At 47.9% G+C, this 27,932-nt stretch overlaps 1 long non-coding RNA gene and 6 other non-coding genes across 7 annotated transcripts; 3 read left to right on the top strand and 4 right to left on the bottom strand.

Moving 5' to 3' along the window:
• Positions 1 to 3,788: 3,788 nt before the first annotated feature.
• Positions 3,789 to 3,860, bottom strand: TRNAG-UCC (transfer RNA glycine (anticodon UCC)). The gene has a single exon. It is a non-coding gene; the product is annotated as a tRNA-Gly (tRNA).
• Positions 3,861 to 7,037: 3,177 nt separating this feature from the next.
• Positions 7,038 to 7,109, bottom strand: TRNAG-UCC (transfer RNA glycine (anticodon UCC)). The gene has a single exon. It is a non-coding gene; the product is annotated as a tRNA-Gly (tRNA).
• Positions 7,110 to 14,891: 7,782 nt separating this feature from the next.
• Positions 14,892 to 14,980, top strand: TRNAY-GUA (transfer RNA tyrosine (anticodon GUA)). The gene is given in 2 exon segments: positions 14,892 to 14,928; positions 14,945 to 14,980. It is a non-coding gene; the product is annotated as a tRNA-Tyr (tRNA).
• A 2,570-nt stretch (positions 14,981 to 17,550) lies between these two features.
• Positions 17,551 to 23,196, top strand: LOC146062824 (uncharacterized). Its single transcript, XR_014471536.1, has 3 exons — positions 17,551 to 17,630; positions 21,801 to 21,852; positions 22,178 to 23,196. It is a non-coding gene; the product is annotated as an uncharacterized LOC146062824 (long non-coding RNA).
• Positions 17,856 to 17,927, bottom strand: TRNAG-UCC (transfer RNA glycine (anticodon UCC)). The gene has a single exon. It is a non-coding gene; the product is annotated as a tRNA-Gly (tRNA).
• A 733-nt stretch (positions 23,197 to 23,929) lies between the features above and the next one.
• TRNAG-UCC (transfer RNA glycine (anticodon UCC)) lies at positions 23,930 to 24,001 on the top strand. The gene has a single exon. It is a non-coding gene; the product is annotated as a tRNA-Gly (tRNA).
• Positions 24,002 to 25,727: 1,726 nt separating this feature from the next.
• Positions 25,728 to 25,799, bottom strand: TRNAG-UCC (transfer RNA glycine (anticodon UCC)). The gene has a single exon. It is a non-coding gene; the product is annotated as a tRNA-Gly (tRNA).
• Positions 25,800 to 27,932: the final 2,133 nt, after the last annotated feature.

The raw sequence follows: 27,932 nt of genomic DNA, 5'->3' as shown, positions 1-27,932 counted from the left end.
CCTCCCAACTCTCCCTCATCCCTTAACCCACACAATTCAGCATAGTTCAGTCCCTTCAAAATGAGACTAATTTTGGGGAGGCAGGGAGAGAGGGAGAGAAAAAAAAAAAAAAAAACCCCTCTGTAGGGGAAGGCCGCATATTTGGGCCACGCTTGTTTCTGGTTGATTCCTTTTCTTGTTTCCCTAGTTCCGGAACAGATCTTACTTCTTGTGGGTATCTTATTTCATATGTGTCCATATATCTTCATTTTAAATCGCCGTATTAAGGAAAAAAATCTTCACGTGGCCATGATAGTCTACCCTCTTCCGCCCCCCCCCCCCCCTCTCCTCGCTCTCCATCTCCTTTCTAGGCCGCACAGTTCAGTCCATTCAAAATGGGCGAGAAAGAGCAAAAAAAAAAAAAAAAAAAAAAAAGAACAAAAGAGAAATTAATTAGGGTCAGGTTCCATAGATCTATTCCTTCATGTAGTCGTGGCAGGGGTCCAGACTTGCTGTAATTCTGTCAATTTTACACCTTCCTCTATGGGGGTCTGTAGGTTCCATTGTTTCAGGCCCTCTCTTGCCTCCTGTTCCGTTCTCCATACTTTTACTGTGTCTCTATGTGAGACTATGAGCCTCACTGGAAATCCCCATTTATATTTGATTTTCGCTTGTCTTAGTATCATGGTTGTTTTAGCAAAGGCTCTCCTGTTTGCCAAAGTTGCAGCCGATAAATCACCGTATATCTGCAAATTACGCAATGTCTCTGAGTTTTTCTCCTCATCTCTAGAGGCAAACAATATTTGCTCCTTTATGTGATAATAGTGTAGTTTTAGAATCACATCTCGAGGCAAGTCAGCTTGTACCGATTTAGGTTTTGTTAATCTGTGTATTCTATCGATAATCAAATATTCTTTTGATACTTCTGGGAGCATTTTTTGAAATAGTTCAGAGGCGTATTGGTTTAATCTAGTATCAGGGATTTTCTCTGGGACTCCCCTAATTTTTAAGTTGTTTCTTCTTGCTTGATCTTCCATGCTTGTTAGCTTATTTTTTAACATAGATACTTCTTCTTGGACGGTTTCATGGGCTATTTTTAGGTTATTATAAGCTTCTGCCATATTCTCTAGCCTTCTCTCTGTTTGGTCCGTCCTTTCACCCAGGGCTACCACCTCTTTTGTTATAGTTTGGAATTGGGTTTTAATTTCGGCTGAGAGGTCATTTTTTAGGTCTGCCATCAATTGCGCCATCTTTCGCAAGGTGATGGGCTCATCTAAGGTTTCTTCTTCTTGGGATAAGGTGATATCAGTCTCTTTTTGGGAAGCTTTCTTTTGCATGGTTGGAGATATGGAAGGTCTCCCTTTCTCTTTATTTGGGGGGGTTTGAACTATTTTGAATATACTCGCTGGTGTATTCATTGCTGGTTTTGCTTTTTTTGCTGGCATTATTGGGAGGGTCTTATGGGGGCTATGCCAGGGAGCAACTAATGACTCCTGCGGGAGGTAAACAAGAGAGGGTTTTTAATATTTTTAGAGAGGGGGGAGGCGCCACATCTTATATATTTATATAATTATGCATGTCTAACAGGAGATCACACCCTTGTTTCTCCTGTAAGTCCTTGTAACCTGGGAAGGGGCACGGAGCAGGGCTATACTGTATTGATAAGTTGATGCAGATTTAACAGGTTTTAAGCAGACTCTTTTAAACAGAAAATTATTTGAGGTATCTCACCCATCTTCTTTGTTGTACGTCTCTTGTGGGTTGCTTCAGGTGCCCGTGGGTCTGAACAGGTCTGTGCAGGGCAATCTCTGTGGCCTGTTATCTCTGCCCGGCCGTGGGGGTTTATGCTGCTGTGTCTGTCTGTGACTAGACCGGGCGGCCTCCCCAGCCTCCAGCTACTGTCCTGTTTAATTCTGCTGCTATGCAGCTTGGTTGCTGCGGCGAATCACCGGGCCGGGTCTCTTTTCTCACCCTCCGGGTACAGTCCCGCTTTGTTGCTGCTGCTCACACCTCCTGTTCCACGTGCGGCTCCAATCTCTCCACCGCTCCGTCTGTCGCTCACCCTGACAGCGGCGGCGCCTATCCGAGCACTGCAGTTCTGCTTGCCGGGGAGTGTACTGTATAGCCACGTCTCAGGCGGGGATATCTCTGTCTCGCACGAGCTGGTTGCTGCGGCGAATCACCGGGCCGGGTCTCTTTCTCGCCCTCCGGGTACAGTCCCGCTTGGATGCTGCTGCTGTGGCGCTTGAGCGCTGCTATGCCGCTCAGGGCAGCTCACACCTCCTGTTCCACGTACGGCTCCAATCTCTCCCCCGCTCCGTCTGCTTCACTCACCCTGACAGCGGCGGCGTCTATCCGGGCACTGCAGTTCCGCTTGCCGGGGAGTGTGCTGTATAGCCAAGTGTCAGGCGGGGATATCTCTGCCTCGCTCAAGCTGAAGCTGGCGCGACCTGCATGAGCGTGCTTCAGCGTCCTGCGTCCTGCTTCCTCTCCCCGTTGTGATGCCTCCGTCACGCCCCCCCTGCGATAGTCGGAACTGCGGTATTACAACACATGCGATAACTGCCCCTGTGATCTCTCTGAAATCAATGCGGTAGCAGCTTGATACATTTAAGGGATACTTAAAAATGCCGATAACTGTTGTTTATCGCATTTTTAAAGGCATTCCCTCTTTGATAAATGGGCCCCTATGTCACCATCAGACCACAGCACAATGGTGCCAGCAGCCGGGGGTCTCTAATCATTAGGACCAAGCACCTAATTGCTTAGTTAAAATGGAAATGAGTTACAGGGCAGTGCTTGCTGCAGTCACCCCTCCCCCTGTCCTCTGTCCCTGAGATTGGGGCGATTGTGATTACATACAGATAGTGGTAGATGCTCAATTAGTTCAGTAGCATTTCCCAGGTGCATGAGGGAGGGGTTAAATACTGGGTAAGTAACACAAGACCCCAGCACACTGAGCAATGCTAGTAACCAATCTAGAACACTACATGATAATAGAATTCAGAGATATTGGTTACATATACCTGCGCAGGTGTATGCTATGCCCCCAAGCCGCGTCAAGGCTTCTCTGTATATTGGGGGTCCCTAGCGCTATATCTAGGTGCAGGGTGTGGCACCCCAAAAAACCATCATAAGCTGGGAAGCCCAGTGCGGCACGCCAGTGAGATACTAAGTGTTAATAATTAGTGATAGGAAGCCGAAGCTATACATAAAGAGAGAGATAAATGAAATGTAATTAAAATAGGAGAGAGATAGTGTTAGTGAGGGAAAGGTGTTAATAGAATGTAAAGGCATGCCGCACTAAAGCCACCCAGCCCAGGAGCACCGCACCCCACACCACCGTTACCCTAAATTGGGTCTACGATTAACCAGCAAGAAGCCACATGATAATGGCTCCTTACTTGATATATCCAAACTAAGAGCTACCTACCTTGGAGCAACCCCGGACTACTCCATGTGGCATATCAGGACCCACATCTCCTCCTAATATGGGCTCCCTTCTGCCTCTAACAACATACATACAGATAGTGGTAGATGCTCAATTAGTTCAGTAGCATTACCCAGGTGCATGAGGGAGGGGTTAAAAACTGGGTAAGTAAAACAAGACATTTTTTCCCTCAACACACTGAGCAATGCTAGTAACCAATCTAGAACACTACATGATAATAGAATTCAGAGATATTGGTTACATATACCTGCGCAGGTGATTGTGATTATCTATATGAGGTTTATGCAATTACTCTTATTTGTAAGAAAGAAAGTGTATAGATTACATGTAATACAGTTTTTTTTATACAAAAAGAATCTGCGTTGGCCGGGAATCGAACCCGGGTCAACTGCTTGGAAGGCAGCTATGCTCACCACTATACCACCAACGCTGAACATGCGTTTGATACTTATCCACACACTTATTGGTCATGGGTTGGGATTCCCCCCCCCTCCCCTCCCCTCCCCACACTGCATCCCATCTCCATAAGCAAATACAGAAATACCTCTACTTACCCTACTATTTTTGGACCATGAAGAAATATTTTTCATATATCAGATCATTAGGGAAAAGTAAAGATGTACAGTGAGGGCACCGTACACACCAGCCGTCAGAGGTGGTGACTAGGTGGCACTGAGGAGAGTGCACCATACACACCGGCCATCTGAGATGGTGACTAGGTGGCAGTGAGGAGCACACACCATACACACTGGCCATCTGAGGTGGTGACTAGGTGGCAGTGAGGAGAGCACATCATACACACCAGCCATCTGAGATGGTGACTAGGTGGCAGTGAGGAGCACACACCATACACACCGGCCATCTGAGGTGGAGATTAGTTGGCAGTGTGGGGAGTACACCTTACACACTGGCCATCTGAGGTGGCAACTTGGTGACAATGAGGAGCATGCACCATACACACTGGCCATCCAAGGTGGTGACTAGGTGGCATCGATGAGGAGCACACAACCTCCACACCTGCCATCCAAGGTGGTGACTAGGTGGCAGTGAGAGTTCACCAAACACAAGAGTCCACACCATACACACATGCTGTTCGAGGTGGTGACTAAGGGGCAATGGAGGAGTGCTTGGTACATACCTGCCATCTGAGGTGGTGACAAGGTGGCAGTGAGGAGCATGTACCAAACACACTGGCAATCCGAGGTGGTAGTGAGAGCACACCATAAAAACCAGCCATCCGAAGTGGTGACTAGGCGGCAGTGAGGAGTACACATCATACACACCTGCCTTTCAAGGTGGTTATTAAGTAGCAGTGAGGAGCACACCATACATACTTGTCATCGGAGGTGGTGACAAGGTGACAGTGAGGAGCATGCACCATACACACTGGCCATCTGAGGTGGTGACTAGGTGGCAGTGAGGAGAGTATGCTATACACACCTTTGGTCCAAACAGGGGCGTAGCGAGGGCAGAGCACGAGCTCCGGGTGCCAAAAGTTAATAGCGCGCCAAAGCTGTGCACCGCAAATGGCATCCCTGCCCTGTCTGCCACCCACTGTCCTCTGTTCTGTGTCCTGACTGCTGTGCCGCCTGGCCATTGCTCACACAATATCGGCTGTGTGAGTCACGGCCAGGCGGCATCAGAGTCAGGACACACTCCCTCCATGGTCCCTACCCAGTCCCCATGACTCTGTCATGCTGTACACATGCCGCAGTTTAAGAACAAAAAAGGTACAGTGATGGGTTGGGGGGCGTGGTGATCATGGGAGGGGGGGGGGCATGGCGATCACAGGGACAGCACAACATGCCCTTGCTCTGGGCCCCGTGCCAGCTAGCGACACCAGGTGTGGTCCTCACTGCCACTTGGAACCAGCAGTGTAGCTCAGGGTTGCCTACCTGACCCTCTCATTCAGGGAGAAAACGCTCTGTTCCTGGACTTCCCTGGTAATGTAGGATTGCCAGCACCTGTGGGGAGCTGGGTAACTGATAAGAAAGGTGTCACCACAGGTGCTGGCAATCATACATTACCAGGGAAGCCCAGGAACAGAGCATTGTGTCCTCCTGGAGAGGGGCATGCTGGGAGGTATAGATAATGTATGACTGCCAGCACCTGTGGGGAGCTAGGTAACTGATAAGAAAGGTGTCACCACAGGTGCTGGCAATCATACATTACCAGGGAAGCCCAGGAACAGAGCATTGTGTCCTCCTGGAGAGGGGCATGCTGGGAGGTATGGATAATGTATGATTGCCAGCACCTGTGGGGAGCTAGGTAACTGATAAGAAAGGTGTCACTACAGGTGCTGGCAATCCTACATTACCAGGGAAGTCCAGGAACAGAGCATTGTGTCCTCCTGGAGAGGGGCATGCTGGGAGGTATGGATAATGTATGATTGCCATCACCTGTGGGGAGCTAGGTAATTGATAAGAAAGGTGTCACCACAGGTGCTGGCAATCATACGTTACCAGGGAAGCCCAGGAACAGAGCATTGTGTCCTCCTGGAGAGGGGCATGCTGGGAGGTATGGATAATGTATGATTGCCAGCACCTGTGGGGAGCTAGGTAACTGATAAGAAAGGTGTCACCACAGGTGCTGGCAATCATACATTACCAGGGAAGCCCAGGAGCAGAGCATTGTGTCCTCCTGGAGAGGGGCATGCTGGGAGGTGGATAATGTATGATTGCTAGCACCTGTGGGGAGCTAGGTAACTGATAAGAAAGGTGTCACCACAGGTGCTGGCAATCATACATTACCAGGGAAGCCCAGGAGCAGAGCATTGTGTCCTCCTGGAGAGGGGAGTGATGGGAGGTATGGATAATGTATGATTGCCAGCACCTGTGGGGAGCTAGGTAACTGATAAGAACGGTGTCACCACAGCTGCTGGCAATTATATATTACCAGGGAAGCCCAGGAACAGAGCATTGTGTCCTCCTGGAGAGAGGCATGCTGGGAGGTATGGATGATGTATGGTTGCCAGCACCTGTGGGGAGCTAGGTAACTGATAAGAACGGTGTCACCACAGCTGCTGGCAATCATACATTACCAGGGAAGCCCAGGAACAGAGCATTGTGTCCTCCTGGAGAGGGGCATGCTGGGAGGTGGATAATGTATGATTGCCAGCACCTGTGGGGAGCTAGATAACTGATAAGAAAGGTGTCACCACAGGTGATGGCAATCATACATTACCAGGGAAGCCCAGGAACAGAGCATTATGTCCTCCTGGAGAGGGGCATGCTGGGAGGTATGGATAATGTATGATTGCCAGCACCTGTGGGGAGCTAGGTAACTGATAAGAAAGATGTCACCACAGGTGCTGGCAATCATTCATTACCAGGGAAGCCCAGGAGCATTGTGTCCCTGAAGGAGAGGGTCAGGTAGGTAACCCTGAGCTTATTGCTTAGTTATAATGGAAATTAGTTACAAGGTAGTGCTTGCTGCAGTCACCCCTCCCCCTGCCCTCTGGCCAATCAGTGCTGTCTCTGAGATTAGGGTGATTATCTCATACAAACATTATATGAGGTTCCTACAAGTAATCTTATTTTTGAAGATAAAATTATATAGATTATATGTAATACAGTTTTATATCTAAAAAAAAAAAAAAGGAAGAGCATGCGTTGGCCGGGAATCGAACCCGGGTCAACTGCTTGGAAGGCAGCTATGCTCACCACTATACCACCAACGCTGTGCATCTACTGCTGTGCACAATGTAAGGTATATTGGTACGATGCGCTGAACCGCAGGTCGAGAGGTTACGCCTCAGGGAATACATACGAAATCCTGGCGGTCGGAATCCCGACAAGGGGGGAATATGGATAGCCCCCCATTGCGGGCTCGCTGCGCTCGGCACAATAATTTATTCTCCCTCTACGGGTGTCGTGGACACCCATGAAGGGAGAAAGTGTCGGGATTTCGTCGGTCGGGACTTTGAACCCCAACATTCCGACCGCCGGGATTTCAACTGCATCCCCTCCTCAGGTCATACGTGTTGCATAGAAGGACATGTGGTGCAGATGCACACTCCATATTATTAATCAAAATCAATTAATAATAGAGGTTCTTGGTATATTCTTTGCAGAACTACAAGTCCCAGCATGATAGCACCTCATGTAAATCGGGTGTGCATTCTAAGACCCCCCCCCAAGCTAACATTGTGTTCACCTGTACACCTGAAGGTTGGGACTCCTTCCACTTAGAGTAGCACCCCGCCCACCTGATCTGAACATTAGTTCACCAGTTTGGTCCCTGGTAGCCACAGACTGCAAACTGAGGGCACAATGAAGGTAAGACCTAAAAAAATTGACACTCAGTAGCGCACGCAGGGGGGGTTTCTGAGTACCCAGAAACCCCCCAGGAGTCTAAGGGCCATAGCCTGATAGCTGAGGGTCCCCTCTTTCCAAGGGTTCAAGAATTTTAAAAATCGGCCCTTGGGAACCAGAGATATCTGACTTCAAAGCAGTGGTCCCCATCCAAGCCTGTTAATTGCTCTTCCCAGTCAGATATTTCAGGTTCTCTCAGACTTAGAGTTTTTCTGAGGGTATATTCCAAAAGCTGGGACTCTCCCCCTTTAATGGACACTAGTAGCTTGTCTCTACTGTTCCCAGAACCAGAGATATCAGCCTTCCAGCAGCTGGTTACTGCTCCAGATCCACACACCTGGTATGTAGTTTTACTGTATATCCTCATTGGCAGATTGCTCTGCCTCCTGAGCACTGATCCCCTAGTCCACAATATCATTTGGTAGGTGGGATTCTCTAGTTTTTAATTCCATTAAATCTAAGAAGTTGACTGGAGATATCTGCAGTCAAGCAAGTTGTCCTCCCACCAGAAAATGATGAATAATAAGCCGACTCCACTATACACCCCTCCTCTGCATATTAAACATACTCTACCACCCTGGAAGTTATGTATCAGGGCCCCTTCATTCAGCCCAATGCCCCCTTCTCCCACCCCATCTCCCACCATCTGTGCAGTAAAGGGGTAATTAGTGGAAATTACTGATCCAGGCCCTACATGCTGAGCGGTTGATATAATACCCCCTAACACCCGCGGGACATCAAAGCTTCCCCCACCCCTACCGCTGGAGGATCGGTAGGGGCCCCAATACATTGCTATGCCCAGGGGTCTACACTGCTGTTGACGCCCCTGTATGTATATGTATATATATATATATATATATATATATATATATATATATATATATATATATATATATATATATATATATATATATATGTATTTTTTTATTATTATTGTTATTATTTATATACATTTGGTCTATCTATAAAACTTTAACTGACCCGGCATATACTGGGTCACCTAAGTGTCCATCTCCTTGCTTTGCTCCGCCCCTCTGGAAACCCCCTTCTGAAAATCCTGCGTTTGCCACTGACACTAATTGCTAGTCTTGGAGATGGATTTGGGGCGCGGCTCCCCTTGGGTTGGTGTAACCGAGTTGCTTTCGGGGTGGCACACCCTAACATTTATTTAGCACTATTTATTTTCACTAATATTATACTTCCTAGCACTACACTTTTTAACCTCTAGCTCCTGCTTCTTTCTTATTAACACACATTTCTAGCTTAGTTTTTCACTTGTGTGCTGCCCTGGGGTGATTGGCTTATGCTGGCCTTTTTGGGGTTCCGCGCCCCAGATTCTTAGTATTAAGGACCCACCAGAAATGAGGTTACCGTGAAGCTGGTTGGTGGGCAAATATTTCTTGGCCAACGAATATACCAAGAACCTCTATTATTGATTGATTTTGATTAATAATATGGAGTGTGCATCTGCACCACATGTCTTTCTTTGCAGAACTACAAGTCCCAGCATGATAGCACCTCATGTAAATCGGGTGTGCATTCTAAGATCCCCCCCCACCCCCATAAGCATACGTGTTGCATGTATGATGTCAGGTTTGCTTGCTGTCGTAAGCAGATCGTATGTGCATTTAAAGCACATCCATCCGATCACTCTTACGACGGGAAACGGTCATTTGTCAGACCAGACTTAGGTCGACAGTCATTAGGTCGACCCCGGAAGGTTGACTGTCCCCAAGGTCGACATGACTTAAGGTCGACATGACTTAAGGTCGACATGGGCCAAGGTCGACGTGGTTTTAGGTCAACAGTCATTAGGTCAACATGAGTTTTTCACTGTTTTAGAGCCGTATGTGCCGACAGGTGGTATTTCATGCCCTACCATCCACTAGGGCGTGGTGGGAGAATAAAATAGTGTGCCGAGCGCAGCGAGGCACCGTGCCCAAAGCATAGCGAGCAATGGGAGGGGCTGCGGTTCGACTCCAACTGTGTCCATGTCAACTATGTTGACATTCGGGTCAAAAAACAGTGAAAAACTCATGTCGACCTTGGCCCATGTCGACCTTAGCCCATGTTGACCTTAAACCCTGTCGACCTTGGGGACAGTCAACCTTCCGGGGTCGACCTAATGACTGTAGACCTAAGTCTGTTCTGACAGATGTACCGATTCCCTTACGACCTGCAGAGGATCCGGTTGTATGTAGGTCGTTCTAGTGTATGGCCAGTGTCAACCAGCCTATTTTAACTAGGGGTGTACCACTAACACACCCACATAAGGTCAGCACGACTAACCAACACAATGCACAATAGGGACTCACAGCACACACAGATCACAGTAACCATGGTAACATATTACCACTAAGACACCCACATAAGGGCAGCACGACTAACCAACACAATGCACAATAGGGACTCACAGCACACACAGATCACAGTAACCATGGTAACATATTACCACTAACACACCCACATAAGGGCAGCACGACTAACCAACACAATGCACAATAGGGACTCACAGCACACACAGATCACAGTAACCATGGTAACATATTACCACTAAGACACCCACATAAGGGCAGCACGACTAACCAACACAATGCACAATAGGGACTCACAGCACACACAGATCACAGTAACCATGGTAACATATTATCACTAACACACCCACATAAGGGCAGCACGACTAACCAACACAATGCACAATAGGGACTCACAGCACACACAGATCACAGTAACCATGGTAACATATTACCACTAAGACACCCACATAAGGGCAGCACGACTAACCAACACAATGCACAATAGGGACTCACAGCACACACAGATCACAGTAACCATGGTAACATATTACCACTAACACACCCACATAAGGGCAGCACGACTAACCAACACAATGCACAATAGGGACTCACAGCACACACAGATCACAGTAACCATGGTAACATATTACCACTAAGACACCCACATAAGGGCAGCACGACTAACCAACACAATGCACAATAGGGACTCACAGCACACACAGATCACAGTAACCATGGTAACATATTACCACTAAGACACCCACATAAGGTCAGCACAACTAACCAACACAATGCACAATAGGGACTCACAGCACACACAGATCACAGTAACCATGGTAACATATTACCACTAACACACCCACATAAGGGCAGCACGACTAACCAACACAATGCACAATAGGGACTCACAGCACACACACACGGATCACAGTAACCATGGTAACATATTACCACTAAGACACCCACAAAAGGTCAGCACAACTAACCAACACAATGCACAATAGGGACTCACAGCACACACACAGATCACAGTAACCATGGTAACATGTTACCACTAACACACCCACATAAGGGCAGCACGACTAACCAACACAATGCACAATAGGGACTCACAGCACACACAGATCACAGTAACCATGGTAACATATTACCACTAAGACACCCACATAAGGGCAGCACGACTAACCAACACAATGCACAATAGGGACTCACAGCACACACAGATCACAGTAACCATGGTAACATATTACCACTAAGACACCCACATAAGGGCAGCACCACTAACCAACACAATGCACAATAGGGACTCACAGCACACACAGATCACAGTAACCATGGTAACATATTACCACTAACACACCCACATAAGGGCAGCACGACTAACCAACACAATGCACAATAGGGACTCACAGCACACACAGATCACAGTAACCATGGTAACATATTACCACTAAGACACCCACATAAGGGCAGCACGACTAACCAACACAATGCACAATAGGGACTCACAGCACACACAGATCACAGTAACCATGGTAACATATTACCACTAAGACACCCACATAAGGTCAGCACGACTAACCAACACAATGCACAATAGGGACTCACAGCACACACAGATCACAGTAACCATGGTAACATATTACCACTAAGACACCCACATAAGGGCAGCACGACTAACCAACACAATGCACAATAGGGACTCACAGCACACACAGATCACAGTAACCATGGTAACATATTACCACTAACACACCCACATAAGGGCAGCACGACTAACCAACACAATGCACAATAGGGACTCACAGCACACACAGATCACAGTAACCATGGTAACATATTACCACTAAGACACCCACATAAGGGCAGCACGACTAACCAACACAATGCACAATAGGGACTCACAGCACACACAGATCACAGTAACCATGGTAACATATTACCACTAAGACACCCACATAAGGTCAGCACAACTAACCAACACAATGCACAATAGGGACTCACAGCACACACAGATCACAGTAACCATGGTAACATATTACCACTAACACACCCACATAAGGGCAGCACGACTAACCAACACAATGCACAATAGGGACTCACAGCACACACACACGGATCACAGTAACCATGGTAACATATTACCACTAAGACACCCACATAAGGTCAGCACGACTAACCAACACAATGCACAATAGGGACTCACAGCACACACACAGATCACAGTAACCATGGTAACATATTACCACTAACACACCCACATAAGGGCAGCACGACTAACCAACACAATGCACAATAGGGACTCACAGCACACACAGATCACAGTAACCATGGTAACATATTACTACTAAGACACCCACATAAGGGCAGCACGACTAACCAACACAATGCACAATAGGGACTCACAGCACACACAGATCACAGTAACCATGGTAACATATTACCACTAAGACACCCACATAAGGGCAGCACGACTAACCAACACAATGCACAATAGGGACTCACAGCACACACAGATCACAGTAACCATGGTAACATATTACCACTAACACACCCACATAAGGGCAGCACGACTAACCAACACAATGCACAATAGGGACTCACAGCACACACAGATCACAGTAACCATGGTAACATATTACCACTAAGACACCCACATAAGGGCAGCACGACTAACCAACACAATGCACAATAGGGACTCACAGCACACACAGATCACAGTAACCATGGTAACATATTACCACTAAGACACCCACATAAGGTCAGCACAACTAACCAACACAATGCACAATAGGGACTCACAGCACACACAGATCATGGTAACATATTACCACTAACACACCCACATAAGGGCAGCACGACTAACCAACACAATGCACAATAGGGACTCACAGCACACACACGGATCACAGTAACCATGGTAACATATTACCACTAAGACACCCACATAAGGTCAGCACAACTAACCAACACAATGCACAATAGGGACTCACAGCACACACACGGATCACAGTAACCATGGTAACATATTATCACTAACACACCCACATAAGGGTAGCACGACTAACCAACACAATGCACAATAGGGACTCACAGCACACACACGGATCACAGTAACCATGGTAACATATTACCACTAGGACACCCACATAAGGGCAGCACAACTAACCAACACAATGCACAATAGGGACTCACAGCACACACAGATCACAGTAACCATGGTAACATATTATCACTAAGACACCCACATAAGGTCAGCACGACTAACTACCACAATGCACAATAGGGACTCACAGCACATACGGATCACAGTAACCATGGTAACATATTACCACTAACACACCCACATAAGGGCAGCACAACTAACCAACACAATGCACAATAGGGACTCACAGCACATACAGATCACAGTAACCATGGTAACATATTACCACTAACACATCCACATAAGGGCAGCACAACTAACCAACACAATGCACAATAGGGACTCACAGCACATACAGATCACAGTAACCATGGTAACATATTACCACTAACACATCCACATAAGGGCAGCACAACTAACCAACACAATGCACAATAGGGACTCACAGCACACACACAGATCACAGTAACCATGGTAACATATTACCACTAACACACCCACATAAGGGCAGCACGACTAACCAACACAATGCACAATAGGGACTCACAGCACACACACGGATCACAGTAACCATGGTAACATATTACCACTAAGACACCCACATAAGGGCAGCACGACTAACCAACACAATGCACAATAGGGACTCACAGCACACACACAGATCACAGTAACCATGGTAACATATTACCACTAACACATCCACATAAGGGCAGCACGACTAACCAACACAATGCACAATAGGGACTCACAGCACACACAGATCACAGTAACCATGGTAACATATTACCACTAACACACCCACATAAGGGCAGCACGACTAACCAACACAATGCACAATAGGGACTCACAGCACACACAGATCACAGTAACCATGGTAACATATTATCACTAAGACACCCACATAAGGGCAGCACGACTAACCAACACAATGCACAATAGGGACTCACAGCACACACACGGATCACAGTAACCATGGTAACATATTATCCACTAACACACCCACATAAGGGCAGCACGACTAACCAACACAATGCACAATAGGGACTCACAGCACACACACGGATCACAGTAACCATGGTCACATATTACCACTAAGACACCCACATAAGGGCAGCACGACTAACCAACACAATGCACAATAGGGACTCACAGCACACACGGATCACAGTAACCATGGTAACATATTATCACTAACACACCCACATAAGGGCAGCACGACTAACCAACACAATGCACAATAGGGACTCACAGCACACACAGATCACAGTAACCATGGTAACATATTACCACTAACACACCCACATAAGGGCAGCACGACTAACCAACACAATGCACAATAGGGACTCACAGCACACACACACGGATCACAGTAACCATGGTAACATATTACCACTAAGACACCCACATAAGGTCAGCACAACTAATCAACACAATGCACAATAGGGACTCACAGCACACACACACGGATCACAGTAACCATGGTAACATATTATCACACCTGATAATGGGATGCCACTGTCAGGCTGTAATTGCAGCAAAGACTCCCTACAAAGAACTCATTGATATTGGGCCAATCACAGATCAGATATGGCTTCCTATTTGCAACACATGTGATACGGTTCATTGTATTCTGTTCTACAGTAACTTGCCATTGTTATGGTCTCTGTCGGTGCTATATATCAGCGCTATATACAGTTGTCTCTAACCCTTCGATAGCTCAGCTGGTAGAGCGGAGGACTGTAGTGGGTACAACACAGAGATCCTTAGGTCGCTGGTTCAATTCCGGCTCGAAGGAGATGTTTTTGGTTTTCTAAAATGTTACTTTCTGCAATATTCTACCCCACATATATAATCTGTTTTATCTGGGGAATCCATTCTGTACCCATACACGGTGACATTAACGTGTACCCCAGGTTCTGTGGCTGATTACAAGCAGGTGATGTGCAGAACTTGTGTAATTACCCTGTATAAGGGGTAGTGTGCTTATAGCTGATATGGGACCTCAGCGCTTAAGTCAGCAGCGTCGTTCTGCTTCTACCGCCACCGCAATGCACTCGCAGGGTACAGCGGGCGAGCAGGGCAGGGGGGAGCCGGTGGCAGGGTGCACGGCTTCGGCGCCAGGTGATGATCCAGGGCCTGGAGCTTGTGCTCCACCGGCTCCACCCTAGCTACGCCTCTGGCTATCGCTATCCCCCATCACTCCGCGTGTACAGAAAGCGGGGGACACTGCTATCGCTATCCCCCATCACTCCGCGTGTACAGACAGCGGGGGACACTGCTATCGCTATCCCCCATCACTCCGCGTGTACAGACAGCGGGGGACACTGCTATCGCTATCCCCCATTACTCTGCGTGTACAGAAAGCGGGGGACACTGCTATCGCTATCCCCCATCACTCCGCGTGTACAGACAGCGGGGGACACTGCTATCGCTATCCCCCATCACTCCGCGTGTACAGACAGCGGGGGACACTGCTATCGCTATCCCCCATCACTCCGCGTGTACAGACAGCGGGGGACACTGCTATCGCTATCCCCCATCACTCCGCGTGTACAGACAGCGGGGGACACTGCTATCGCTATCCCCCATCACTCCGCGTGTACAGACAGCGGGGGACACTGCTATCGCTATCCCCCATCACTCCGCGTGTACAGACAGCGGGGGACACTGCTATCGCTATCCCCCATCACTCCGCATGTACAGACAGCGGGGGACATTGCTATCACTATCCTCTATCACTCCGCGTGTACAGACAGCGGGGGACATTGCTATCGCTATCCCCCATCACTCCGCGTGTACAGACAGCAGGGGACATTGCTATCACTATCCCCCATCACTCCGCGTGTACAGACAGCGGGGGACACTGCTATCGCTGTCCCCCATCACTCCGCGTGTACAGACAGCGGGGGACACTGCTATCGCTGTCCCCCATCACTCCGCGTGTACAGACAGCGGGGGACACTGCTATCGCTGTCCCACATCACTCCGCGTGTACATACAGCGGGGGACACTGCTATCGCTGTCCCCCATCACTCCGCGTGTACAGACAGCGGGGGACATTGCTATCGCTGTCCCCCATCACTCCGCGTGTACAGACAGCGGGGGACATTGCTATCGCTGTCCCCCATCACTCCGCGTGTACAGACAGCGGGGGACATTGCTATCGCTGTCCCCCATCACTCCGCGTGTACAGACAGCGGGGGACATTGCTATCGCTGTCCCCCATCACTCCGCGTGTACAGACAGCGGGGGACATTGCTATCGCTATCCCCCATCACTCCGCGTGTACAGACAGCGGGGGACACTGCTATCGCTGTCCCACATCACTCCGCCTGTACATACAGCGGGGGACACTGCTATCGCTATCCCCCATCACTCCGCATGTACAGACAGCAGGGGACATTGCTATCGCTATCCCCCATCACTCCGCGTGTACAGACAGCGGGGGACACTGCTATCGCTATCCCCCATCACTCCGCATGTACAGACAGCAGGGGACATTGCTATCGCTATCCCCCATCACTCCGCGTGTACAGACAGCGGGGGACACTGCTATCGCTATCCCCCATCACTCCGCGTGTACAGACAGCGGGGGACACTGCTATCACTATCCCTCATCACTCCGCGTGTACATACAGCGGGGGACACTGCTATCGCTATCCCCCATCACTCCGCATGTACAGACAGCAGGGGACATTGCTATCGCTATCCCCCATCACTCCGCGTGTACATACAGCGGGGGACACTGCTATCGCTATCCCCCATCACTCCGCATGTACAGACAGCAGGGGACATTGCTATCGCTATCCCCCATCACTCCGCGTGTACAGACAGCGGGGGACACTGCTATCGCTATCCCCCATCACTCCGCGTGTACAGACAGCGGGGGACACTGCTATCACTATCCCTCATCACTCCGCGTGTACAGACAGCGGGGGACACTGCTATCACTATCCCCCATCACTCCGCATGTACAGACAGCGGGGGACACTGCTATCACTATCCTCCATCACTCCGCGTGTACATACAGACAGCAGGGGACATTGCTATCACTATCCCCCATCACTCCGCGTGTACAGACAGCGGGGGACACTGCTATCACTATCCCACATCACTCCGCGTGTACAGACAGCAGGGGACACTGCTATCACTATCCCACATCACTCCGCATGTAGACAGCAGGGGACACTGCTAGTGACCCTTTTGACTGTTGACCTTCCCATTGTCGACCTAAGCCCTGTCAATGTTTAGTGGTTGCCTAAATGTCTGCTGACCTTCTGACCCCTACCCCTGTTCTGGTGCATGGTAATAACGCTACATGTGGCTGAGCGTCTATTAGGGTAATTACGGGTTATCAGATCCTAGTGACAGCGGACCAGCTCAGCTGACATCTGTATGCCGGGGACGCGGAGGCCAGATGTGATCAGCAGGCAGGTAGTTACCAGGTAGGTGAGAGTCACTACGTCACCATCAGACCACAGCACAATGGTGCTGGCAGCCGGGTGTCTCTAATCATCGGGACCATGAGTTACAAGGCAGTGCTTGCTGCAGTCACCCCTCCCCCTGGCCAGTCGGTGGTGTCCTGAGATTAGGGTGATTGTGATTATCTCACGCCAGCATTATATGCGATTTGTGCAAAATAAATGATAAAGATTATATAAAAAGTAATCTGCGTTGGCCGGGAATCGAACCCGGGTCAACTGCTTGGAAGGCAGCTATGCTCACCACTATACCACCAACGCTGTACATGTGGCTGCCCACCTATCACAACATGTCATATGTATACAGACACTACGTATATATACTACTAGAGGCCATTATCCCTGCACTACAGAGATACTAATCTCTAACACTGTCCTACGTAGCAGACGCCAGACTACATGTGGCAGCCCACCTATCACTACATGTCATATGTATACAGACACTACGTATATATACTACTAGAGGCCGTTATCCCTGCACTACAGAGATACTAATCTCTAACCACTGTCCCACGTAGACCCCAGACTACGGGCCTTATTCTGGTTAGGTCGGTGCAACGTACGTACGGTCCGTTTCACCGTACGTTTCCCGTACGCGGACGGTCACAAACACCGACAATTGGGAGTGGCGTACACTTGAGCGTACGCCACCGTATACGGACGGGTCTCCTCTTAGACACCGTTAACTTGCGTACAACAGACGGGTCGCGTCCGTTTTCACACCGACATCTTCCGTATATCTGAGCGTACGCCACAGTGCACGGACGGGTCTCGCCTTTTTTCAATGGAAAACTCAGCGTATGTCACCGATCGTGAGAGTGAGCGTACGTCCGTGCACGCTGGCATACTCTTCACATATATGGCACTGCAAATCTTGCCTTTCAACTATAATTAAGACAATGAATTAATTATTCTAACTGTTATTTAATAATTGTTTTCTTTTAACTCAATTGTCTACCTTAACAAACATCCTAATAAAACAACATTTTACCCCTCCTTACATGTATATTTATTATGTTCTAATGTTGCATTTTAATCACTATCTATGTGTCCCCACATTGGTTTTACTTTTAAATAAAGTTATGTTGGTGTTACAGTGAAAAAGTTGACACATGTCGACTTCTGTGAATTGAGTGTCCTGCTTTTTAAAGTATACAAAAACACTTTCTGAATAGGTGTAGATGGTTATAAAATAACTACCTTCACATATATAAGCAGGTCTTAGAATGAATCTTACCTAAAATGAAACCAACCTTTACATGTAGAGAAGTGTAGAAAGATAAGCTTCCAATGTGTTTGAGGGCTGTGTGTGGCTTGCAGGTAGTGAAATAATGGTTTTCACTTAATAGGCTGCAGCATTGCTTTTTACATACAGGTGTAGTAATCAGCGTTAATTAGCAGACCCAGGCGTCCGCTCTCATACGGTATCTCTTGAGGTGGTCTGGAGCTATCTTTGGCGTCCGCCTGTTTTTGGCCCAAAATGCACGGTGCGTTCACCGATCGAGCTGTTGTAGCACATGTTTATGCCCAGTTTTCCACATTATTCCGGCCGCTCCCCTAAAAACGCCCACATGCCACCCACAATGATCATACTCTTGCGGACAGGTTTTTTCGCACGGAGAGACTAGTCTGTGAGCGGTGTGAGGTCGCCACACCTGCGCATTGCGAAAGCTACGCATGCGCAGATGAAAAAAAAAAACAATCCGTCCGTATACGGTCCCACCGTACCGAGCAGAATAAGGCCCTACATGTGGCAGCTGATTTGAAGATAATAGCATGCAGCTTCAACTTTCCTCACACCCAGAGATGGGGCCTCCTCACACCCAGAGATGGGGCCTCCTCACACCCAGAGATGGGGCCTCCTCACACCCAGAGATGGGGCCTCCTCACACCCAGAGATGGGGCCTCCTCACACCCAGAGATGGGGCCTCCTCACACCCAGAGATGGGGCCTCCTCACACCCAGAGATGGGGCCTCCTCACACCCAGAGATGGGGCCTCCTCACACCCAGAGATGGGGCCTCCTCACAAATATCACTTTTCCATTAGAAATCACGAGCGCTATCCGCCGGGCTATGCGGAAGAGCTTCTAGTGTGAAAACTCTGGCAGCACGCTGATTGGCTGAGATCAGCGTGCGCCGTGCTGCCAGTGTTTTCACACTAGAAGCGCTTCCGCATAGCCCGGCGGATAGCGCTCGTGATTTCTAATGGACTGCAGGGACCCCCGCTGCCTCTGCCGCCAGATTTAAATACACAGCGCCGTAGAACAGGTACCCGGGCGGCACAAAATGCCGCCCTCCAGTGGCCGGCGCCCTAGGCAAATGCCTAGATTTGCCTAGTGGTGGCGCCGGCCCTGCATACTTCACCATACTGTACGTGTTTTTATACATTCTTCTTTGCAAGGATACCATCTACATATGAAAACCTACACATGAGGATACATCGAGATCTCTGGGAGGAATTTCTATGAACATTTTCTTCATCAGGAGGGAAGTAATATTACACATTTAGCGCTAGTGTGTCTCCATTTGTATTCTGGTAGCATTGCCCAGCACACAGCGCTGACACATCGCTGATCGCTCAGAACACTTCAGTATCTCCCTGTGTGTAGGACCCTATAGAACCGGCCTGATGCAGGGATAACAGGATCCTATCATTATTTCTGTATGGTTTGTAATACACAGAAATTATTTTTATATCTAATATACAGTATATATAAATGTCATTCATCCTGACTTTTATTAGTCAGGATGAATGACATTTTAGAGATCCATTCACGCACTCATCATGGGCAGCGTATAGTGGTGAGCATAGCTGCCTTCCAATTGACCAGGGTTCGATTCCCGGCCAACGCAGTTTTTGATTCTTCTAAATGTTATTGAGCATGTTCTCGGATCAAAAGTTCATGAACAATGTTCAAAGCTTTGTAAAATGTATGATATCTTCCTATAAAAATTACTTTTGATTCCATCCCTGTCTGAGGTACTCCTTTTATATTGTTTCAATCATTTCAGTCAAGCCATGGTGTAACATGGCATCTCATGCATATTTTTAGAACATGTGACCGGACCTACGTACTTGGGAAAAATTTGCTTTAGCAGACTCAGTCAAGCGTTGGTGGTATAGTGGTGAGCATAGCTGCCTTCCAAGCAGTTGACCCGGGTTCGACGCAGTTTTTTCATACTTCCAGATGTTGTTGAGCATGTTCTCGGATCACAAACTCATAAAATATGTTGAAAGCTTTGTAGACTTTGGGATTTCTTCCTAAAAAATGGACTTTTGATTCCATCCCTGTCTAGACTTCATATTTTCCATAAACAAATGGACTACATTTCAGTCAGGTGGGTACACACCAGGACGATTTCCCCTCAATCCTGATACAATTTCGACCGATTGTATGTAGATTGTATGTAATTTTGGGCTTTTTTGTAATTTCTTTGATCCGATTCCGATCCGATGTGCGTACCCGCCGCTCGTTTGGTCACGTCGTGGGTCCTACATGCTGCAGGTAGGATCTGTCAATACCAGGCCGACCGACTGTCAATCACGTGCAGCTCGTGAGTGTTTTTTGCTGCCGTCCGTCAGTGCGACCGTTGTTTGATCCAGCCTATTGAGTGGCATTTCCTAAAAACTCCCCCTGGCGCCATGTTTTTCCGCATAGCAAACAGCGCTGGCGCAGCAGTTGGACTCTCAGTTCTTGGCTCATCTCCCAGAACAACAACCTGGCATGTTTGCACTCCCAATGCTCTCCTATGCATGCCCACTGTTGCCACCTATGTATATAGTCTGTATTTAGAGCAGAAGTTTGTTCCATCACCCGGGCACCTGACCATGTCACTGTGTGCTAGGGTGGGCCCCTTGTGTGTGTGTGTGTGTGTGTGTGTGTGTGTGTGTGTGTGTGTATATATATATATATAACCATTGGCCACCATTGTTGTTTTTCATGCACTCTCTGCTAGGCCCATTCACCAGTTTTTGTGTGAATAGCAATATGCACAATGAAACGTATAGTGTTTTTCATAAAAGTTTATTAACATTTTAAATACTTGAAACATATGAACTAAGTAAATTGATACATATAACTATAAAACGAAACATGGATATAAATATAACAAATGTTTTTAACTTTTTACAGTTGCCATGTCTACTGAGAAAGAACAGGAATTCGTGGAAGGTTGTATTGAGAGGTATCGTTCCCACGAATGAAAGTGTCACCATCCGATGCATGGCCATTCCTTCCTACATCCAGGAAGATAAACTCATAGTTCGCATTCACCACAGCCATTAGTATAATGCTAAAATAGCCCTTGTAATTAAAGTAGTAGGAACCACTAATGATAGGCTGGGCTATGCGGACATGTTTGCCATCAATGGCTCCACCGCAATTTGGAAAGTTCCATCGCTGTTCAAACTCCTCTGCGATGACTTTCCATTCATTCACGCTGGTAGGGAACTGAAATTAGAAGTAAATAGAATTGATTAGTAACTGTGTTTTTTTCATTTTTTTTACAGCTTGCTGATGACCCACCTCCAACCCCGGATCTGATAATGCATGCACATCGAGTGAAGCTGCTACTCTGGCATGAACTCCACCACCCACTCCGCCGTGCAAAAAAAAAATATGTGGCAAGGGAAAAAAGGAGAAGCAACAGCAGAGGAAGAACTTCTGGCGCGGGCACAGCGGGTCCTACAAAGACAGCCGGACAAACATGACAACTACTTCACTTACGTGGCAGAGTGTGTGCGCAACATGGCTCCGGACCAGCAACTGACTTTTGAAAAGTTATGCATGGAGTTGGTGTATCATGGCAGTTTAGGGTGTCCCAGAAGTGGCACCAAAATAGTTGGCATGGGTAGTGCACCAGAAACACCACTGTCATTAGAAACACCAGTGCGTACTCCCCCTGCCACCGTACCAGGCCAGTCGAGCACACATATTCCAACACACACCCAATCAACACCCTCACAGTCTTCTCAAACCAACAACTACCATCACCTATATAGTTCTTTACTGACGGACGATCCGGAGTCTCCTGTTTTTAAGGATCTGTCATAAAATATAGGCTAGTTTGTCATTTGCCATTGACATGGTCTCAGCTGCAGATATGTGAAGGTCACTGCTCACATGGCGTATGGCGCACATCAATGGGGCCGGGCCCATTGCATCTGCGCCATGCGACATGTGTGCCCCAGCCTTTACATATCTGCGGCAGACCTTCTCTGCCACACAGTACCCTATTGTTGCATTTATAAAAAGGGCCTGTATCAAAAGTTGCCAGAGTGTCTTTTTTTGTTTTATATATATATATATGCTGCTACCTGTACCTGCATTACCAGAGGGAGAACAGTATGATGAGGCCCAAAGCTTGTGGTGAGATGAGGGATCCAAACTTCAGGTTAGCAAGAGACCGTCCTGTCGCCAGAAACCTCAGAGTCACTACCAGCCGTTCCTCAGCAGGGATAGCCATGCGATACTTGGTAACCTGCTTCTCGATGTGGGGAGTCACCAGACGCAGCAATTCCTGGAAGGTGGCATCAACCATCCGCAAAAAGTTCCGGTAGTCGCCTGGGTTATTTTCCCTGATGTCCCTGAGCAGTGGCATGTGAGAACGAGTCTTACGCTGCAGTAGTCACTGCTTTGTCCAGCACAATCTTTCTCTCCTGCGCTGGGCCCTCTGACGCCTGAGCTTCAGCACAGCAAAATAGAGCAGGTAATCTTGCTGTTGCTGACCCATCACTGCATTCTCCATAGTGGACACTGTCAGTGCAGGGTTAAAAGACACTATGTAATGGCTGGCAAAACAAAGTAATGTAAAATAGCTATGTGCAGCGTTCAGCAGGTATACACCAAGCCTCACTAGTCACAAAGCAGAAATACACTGGTTTAAAATGGCTGCTGCTATTCCTATCCCCTCAGCTAGACCAGCCCCTTTATTTAAATTTCAAAGGCCAATCTGACGACGGTCGCATGTGTTTCTTGTAAACAACAAAAAACAGCGATCCGACCGTCCTTACGACCATCACGGGCGCATCAGGATCGGATCTAGATTGTTCCGCAAAAAAACACAATTTTTGCTAATCGTTTCCTGGGGACTGCCCGGGAGCTCCAGGGAAGCCCAGGGGAAATCGTTAAATCTAGCGGCCGTGGACGATCGAGGTCGTCCTGGTGTGTACCCCACATAACAGTTTATATAATGAATATTTCTAGAACATATGACGTGGCTTACGTACTTGAAATATATTTGCTTCAACAAAATCAGTCAAGCGTTGGTGGTATAGTGGTGAGCATAGCTGCCTTCCAAGCAGTTGACCCGGGTTCGATTCCCGGCCAACGCAAGTAATTTTTTTTTAATCAGACAAAATAGCTTTATTCATTGTGTGAGGGACAGCGATATGTGTGCTATTACTTACTGCTGCTGTACTTGTACCTTCATTATGTTGGTGCGAGATATCCACAATAACCCAAGTCTTAAACATAGATATCTGCAAAAGTCTTCACGAAACACTGAGCATCATTGGTGGAAATCCGACTCTTAATGCTGACTTCCTCCATTCTAAATGTATTCTCTCAACCTACAGTGCTGCCCTTTTCTCTCTCTGTCATTCAGTCTTCACCTCTCTACAATATTTCAGAGGGTACACAGAAGATCTGATACTGCAGTGGTCAGGGAACTCGGTCCTCATTACCCCACACAGTGCATGTTTTGCTGGTAACCCAGCAGGTGCACAGGTGTACTAATTACTCACAGACACATTTTATAAGGTCCGCAGGTGGAGTTAATAATTTCACTTGGGATTCTGTGAGGAGACCTGCAAAACATGCATGGGGTAATGAGGACCGAGTTTCCTGACCACTGTGATACTGTGTCCATCAACCACTTCTGAATCAGAGGCATGATTCAGACTTAATCGCAAGGCTGCGAATTTGCACAGCAGTTGATTATTGATGAACTGCACGTGTATGGGCCACAATGCACCTGTGCGATGCTGGTCAGCAATGAAGACCAGCTACTTCTTCTATGTGCAAGCCATTCCTGGTGATTGAGAGGAAGGAGGTGTCCGGGGGCGATAACTGGAAGTTTGCTGGGAGTGTTAAGGAAAATGAAAAAAATGCTGGGAGTGTCCGGAGAAAACACTGGGAGTGTCCGGGGGAAAACGCTGAGAGTGTCCGGGGGAAAATGCTGTCCCCCGGACACTCCCAGCGTTTTCACCCGGACACTCCCAGCGTTTTCCCCCGGACACTCTCAACGTTTCCCCCGGACACTCCCAGCGTTTTCACCTGGACACTCCCAGCGTTTTCACCTGGACACTCTCAGCGTTTCCCCCGGACACTCCCAGCGTTTTCCCCCGGACACTCCCAGCGTTTTCCCCCGGACACTCTCAGCGTTTTCCCCCGGACACTCTCAGCGTTTTCCCCCGGACACTCTCAGCGTTTTCCCCCGGACACTCTCAGTGTTTTTCCCCCGGACACTCCCAGCGTTTTCACCTGGACACTCTCAGCGTTTCCCCCCAGACACTCCCTGCAAACTTCCAGTTATCGCCCCCGGACACCTCCTTCCTCTCAATCACCAGGAATGGCTTGCACATAGAAGAAGTAGCTGGTCTTCATTGCTGACCAGCATCGCACAGGTGCATTGTGGCCCATACACGTGCAGTTCATCAATAATCAACCGCTGTGCAAATTTGCAACCTTGCGATTAAGTCTGAATCATGCCTCTGATTTAGAAGTGGTTGAAGGACACAGTATCGGATCTTCTCTGCACCCTCTGAAATATTGTAGAGAGGTGAAGTTTGAATGACAGAGAGAGAAAAGGGCAGCACTGTAGGTTGAGAGAATACATTTAGAATGGAGGAAGTCAGCATTAAGAGTCGGATTTCCACCAATGATGCTCTGTGTTTCGTGAAGACTTTTGCAGATATCTATGTTTAAGACTTGGGTTATTGTGGATATCTCGCACCAACATAATGAAGGTACAAGTATAGCAGCAGTAAGTAATAGCACACATATCGCTGTCCCTCACACAATGAATAAAGCTATTTTGTCTGATTAAAAAAAATTACTTGCGTTGGCCGGGAATCGAACCCGGGTCAACTGCTTGGAAGGCAGCTATGCTCACCACTATACCACCAACGCTTGACTGATTTTGATGAAGCAAATATATTTCATGTACGTAAGTCATGTCACATGTTCTAGATATATTCATTATATGAACTGTTATGTGGGGTACACACCAGGACGACCTCGATCGTCCATGGCCGCTAGATTTAACGATTTCCCCTGGGCTTCCCTAGAGCTCCCGGGCAGTCCCCAGGAAATGATTAGCAAAAATTTTTTGCGGAATGATCTAGATCCGATCCCGATGCGCCCGTGATGGTCGTAAGGATGTTCGGATCGCTGGTTTTTGTTGTTTACAAAAAACACATGCGACCGTCGTCAGATTGGCCTTTGAAATTTAAATAAAGGGGCTGGACTAGCTGAGGGGATAGGAATAGCAGCTATATGTATAATGCATGCCTGTCCTCTGTACAACACATGACTGCCCACTGTATAACGCATGCCTGTCCTCTAATGCATGCCTGCTCTGGCCTTGATCTGGCTGATTTCATTGCAGCCATTAAGTAAGGCTCTGGCTACTTTGAGCCTGTGATCAGTGGTGAGCAGTAGAACAATCAGTAGATGCTGAGCCTGTGATCAGTGGTGACCAGTAGAACAATCAGTAGACGCTGAGCCTGTGATCAGTGGTGACTAGTAGAACAATCAGTAGACGCTGAGCCTGTGATCAGTGGTGACCAGTAGAACAATCAGGAGACGGTGAGCCTGTGATCAGTGGTGACCAGTAGAACAATCAGGAGACGGTGAGCCTGTGATCAGTGGTGACCAGTAGAACAATCAGTAGACGGTGAGCCTGTGATCAGTGGTGACCAGTAGAACAATCAGGAGACGGTGAGCCTGTGATCAGTGGTGACCAGTAGAACAATCAGGAGACGGTGAGCCTGTGATCAGTGGTGACCAGTAGAACAATCAGGAGACGGTGAGCCTGTGATCAGTGGTGACCAGTAGAACAATCAGGAGACGGTGAGCCTGTGATCAGTGGTGACCAGTAGAACAATCAGGAGACGCTGAGCCTGTGATCAGTGGTGACCAGTAGAACAATCAGTAGACGGTGAGCCTGTGATCAGTGGTGACCAGTAGAACAATCAGGAGACGGTGAGCCTGTGATCAGTGGTGACCAGTAGAACAATCAGGAGACGGTGAGCCTGTGATCAGTGGTGACCAGTAGAACAATCAGGAGACGGTGAGCCTGTGATCAGTGGTGACCAGTAGATCAATCAGGAGACGGTGAGCCTGTGATCAGTGGTGACCAGTAGAACAATCAGGAGACGGTGAGCCTGTGATCAGTGGTGACCAGTAGAACAATCAGGAGACGGTGAGCCTGTGATCAGTGGTGACCAGTAGAACAATCAGGAGACGGTGAGCCTGTGATCAGTGGTGACCAGTAGAACAATCAGGAGACGGTGAGCCTGTGATCAGTGGTGACCAGTAGAACAATCAGGAGACGGTGAGCCTGTGATCAGTGGTGACCAGTAGGACAATCAGTAGACGGTGAGCCTGTGATCAGTGGTGAGCAGTAGGACAATCAGGAGACGGTGAGCCTGTGATCAGTGGTGACCAGTAGAACAATCAGGAGACGGTGAGCCTGTGATCAGTGGTGACCAGTAGAACAATCAGGAGATTGCACCGTATATACACCACACACAGCACAGTATATGCACTACACACACACATCATATACACCACACAAACGGCACAGTATATACACTACACACACAGTATATGCACTACACATACACACATCATATACACCACACAAAAGGCACAGTATATACACTACACACACACAGTATATGCACTACACATAGCACAGTATATGCACTACACACACACATCATATACACCACACAAAAGGCACAGTATATACACTACACACAGCACAGTATATGCACTACACACACACACATCATATACACCACACAAACGGCACAGTATATACACTACACACACACTACTATGCACTACACATACACACATCATATACACCACACAAAAGGCACAGTATATACACTACACACACACAGTATATGCACTACACACACACACACACACATCATATACACCACACAAACGGCACAGTATATACACTACACACACACAGTATATGCACTACACATACACACATCATATACACAACACAAACGGCACAGTATA

Source organism: Crinia signifera, chromosome 3 (assembly GCF_055691185.1).
Source record: "Crinia signifera chromosome 3, ASM5569118v1, whole genome shotgun sequence".
NCBI lineage: Eukaryota > Metazoa > Chordata > Amphibia > Anura > Myobatrachidae > Crinia > Crinia signifera.
Note: the sequence above shows the minus strand (reverse complement) of the source record. Positions and strands in the feature narration are given on the sequence as shown.